We start from the raw sequence: 3,659 nt of genomic DNA, 5'->3' as shown, positions 1-3,659 counted from the left end.
CATCAATTCTTCGGCGCTCAGCCTTCTTCACAGTCCAACTCTCACATCCATACATGACTACTGGAAAAACCATAGCCTTGACTAGACGGACCTTTGTTGGCAAAGTAATGTCTCTGCTTTTGAATATGCTATCTAGGTTGGTCATAACTTTCCTTCCAAGGAGTAAGCGTCTTTTAATTTCATGGCTTGCAGTCACCATCTGCAGTGATTTTGGAGCCCCAAAAAATAAAGTCTGACACTGTTTCCACTGTTCCCCCATCTATTTCCCATGAAGTGATGGGACCAGATGCCATGATCTTAGTTTTCTGAATGTTGAGCTTTAAGCCAGCTTTTTCACTCTCCACTTTCACTTTCATCAAGAGGCTTTTTAGTTCCTCTTCACTTTCTGCCATAAGGGTAGTGTCATCTGCATATCTGAGGTTATTGATATTTCTCCTGGCAGTCTTGATTCCAGCTTGTTCTTCCAGCCCAGCATTTCTCATGATGTGCTCAGCATGTAAGTTAAATAAGCAGGGTGACAGTATACAGCCTTGACATACTCCTTTTCCTATTTGCAATCAGTCTGTTGTTCCATGTCTAACTGTTGCTTCCTGACCTGCATATAGGTTTCTCAAGAAATGGGTTTATATGCTCATAATTCCACCTGAGCTGGATCACAAACCAATCTGGAGAGAACTGGGATTAATTACTTCACATTTGAATTATAGTTTCTAAATAACAAAACTTTGCAAAAGATGGTCTCATTTAACCTTTGCTATAACCCTGCGAGGTAAATTTCATCATCCTCACTTTACAGAGGAGGAATCTGAGACTCAAAGAATGAAGTAACTTGAGACTCCAGAACCCACGTTTTGTTTAATGCAACCCCAAACGTTGTTCTGGAGCCTGAAACTGCTCAAAGGCCATCATGCAGTCAGGCCCTGCTGGAATACCTGCTGGGATTACAGACACAATGGTCAAAGCCAGGGCGGGAAGCAGGCACCTGGAGCTGCAGAATGACATTTGGGAACCCGCCCCTTCAGGACACCATACCCTGTGCTTTCCTGAAGTTCTGAGTGGGTGCTGGTGGTAACTCGAAGAGGCCCTTCAAGTGAGGCCCCGAGAAGGCTGGACGTGTGGCCTTGGAAAATCTAAACAACTAAACTCAGTGAGCTGGTGCCCTTCTCTAGAGGAAATATACGGAGCTGCCATGGTTGGGCTGCCCCCCTCAGAGCCTTGATTGTAGCTGGGCACATGGTCATCCAGCCAGGGACAATATTTCCCAGCATCCCTGGATGCTAGATTTGGCCAAGGGACCTTGTGACTCATGTTCCTGCCAACAGACTGAGAGTGGATGGGAACTGTGAGTGGGGAGCTGACAGATGTTCTGTGGTTCTGCGGGGGGAAGTACATACACACACACATACACATCTGCAATAAATGTTACTGATGTAAAGAATGAATGCGGGAGTAAATTAGGAATTTGGGATTAACAGATACACACCACTGTATGTAAAATAAACAACAAGGACCTACCTTATAGCGCAGAAAACTATATTCAGTATCTTATAATAATCTCCAATGGAAAAGAATCTAAAAGAGAATAGCTATAAATGTATATGTATACCTGAATCACTTTGCTGTTCACCTGAAACACTGCAAATCAACCTATATCTCAAGAAAAAGAAATAATAAAAATTTTAAAAGAATGCAGAGCACACAAATAATAAAAAATAAGGTCCTCTGTATTGTGAATTTCATATACAACAAGTAGAATGTAATGCCTACAGTTTTGAGGTTTAATCTGCATTATTAACATTTGCTTGACCACTTTCTTCAATTCAGACCAACAACAAAGCAAACCATAAAGCTCTGATTTGTATAGGTTCCTGATTTCTGTGATATGAACACTCCTACTGGCTGACATCAACGTGATGTCACTGAGTGCAAAGCTGGGAAGAGGTGAGCCACCAGGGAAGCCCTAAAAATTCTTTTCAATTTAATTAAAAATTTTTATTGAGGTATAATGGTCTTATAACATTATATTAGTTTCAGGGGCAAAACATAATGATTCAATATTTGTAAATGCTGCAAAATGATCACCATACTAAACCTAGTTAGCATCTGTCACCTTACATAGTTAAACAAAAATTCTTTCTTGTGATGAGAAATTTTAACATCTATCCTCTGAGCTGGAGAAGGCAATGGCACCCCACTCCAGTACTCTTGCCTGGAAAATCCCATGGATGGAGGAGCCTGGTGGGCTGCAGTCCATGGGGTCGCTAAGAGTCAGACATGACTGAGCTACTTCACTTTCACTTTTAATGCACTGGAGAAGGAAATGGCAACCCACTCCAGTGTTCTTGCCTGCAGAATCCCAGGGACGGGGGAGCCTGGTGGGCTGCCGTCTATGGGGTCGCACAGAGTCGGACACGACTGAAGTGACTTAGCAGCAGCAGCAGCAGCATCCTCTGAGCAACTTTCAAATATGCAACAGAGTATTTTGAACTAATAGTCTCCATGCTGTACATCACACCCCCAGGACTTTTTTATTGTATAACTAGAAGTTTGTAGCTTTGATCCCCTTCACCCATTTCACCCATTCCCACCCACCCTTCACCTCTGGCAACCACCAATTTCTTTTCTGTACCCATGAGTTCATGGGGGTTTTGTTTGTCTTTGGTGGAGAATCTACTTTTAATCCACCACAAGACCCAGACAAGGCAGCATCTTTCCCCGTGCCTCAGAGCTGGACAGCCTGGGTGTGAACCCTGACCCTTGTAGCTGCGGCATTCCGGGCCAGTGCCTTAACTTCTTGTGGACCTCAGGTTCCTTGTCTGCAAAATGAGGACAATAATAGTGCTTACCTCATAGTGTATTGTTGTGAGAATGGCATGAGTTAAAACCCACAGAGCACTCAGAACAATGCCTGGTATAGAGCAGGGGGTGAATAAACGCCAGCTGAGATGATGACCATTATTGTGACGGGGGCAGCAACAAGATAGCATGTGCTGTGGGGTCAGACAGAGTAGGGTTCAACCTCACTTCCATCACTTGTGCACGAGATGACCCTGGCCGGGCGGTCCCCTTCTCCAAGTTCTAGTTACCTCAATTGTGAACTGTGATGGCAGCACCTTAGAGAAGAAAGCCGGCCAGTGTCTGCCCGAGGAGGGCTCCATAAGCGTGAGTTCCCTCTTCCATAGACCTCCTATGACCCTTGGGCATTCGGGGTCCAGCCCCAGTCCCTCCCATCTCCCATCTCCTAGACTCCAGGCTCCATTACCCTTCTCTGGAATAAAAACTCCCATTCTCAGGGCAGAATTCAGCTCAGCATTAGGAAATCACTAGCCAATAAAATGAACTGATATCTGGGAACGAGTGACTGACAACCATGAGCCCCAGGGTGTATCTATATTTTGAAGAGGACCCTTTGTACAAAGCAGGTGTCCAGTACATCTCAGAGGCTGAGATCATCTCTCGTGGTGGAATTTCAGGGGGAAGAAGAGACTCAGAGCTGTATGGGGGCAAGCGAGCTACTGGAGGATGCCAAATATGTCAACAGTTCGCCAAGCTGCTCCTACCTGTCGCCTACTTTAGCTGTCTTGCTCATGTGGTAGCCCTTGGGCACACTCACATTTGCAGGCCTCCAGACTTCCACTGAGGCCATTCTTCCTTGTTGC

This window comes from Bison bison, unplaced genomic scaffold (assembly GCF_000754665.1).
Source record: "Bison bison bison isolate TAMUID 2011002044 unplaced genomic scaffold, Bison_UMD1.0 scf7180017864482, whole genome shotgun sequence".
NCBI lineage: Eukaryota > Metazoa > Chordata > Mammalia > Artiodactyla > Bovidae > Bison > Bison bison.
Note: the sequence above shows the minus strand (reverse complement) of the source record.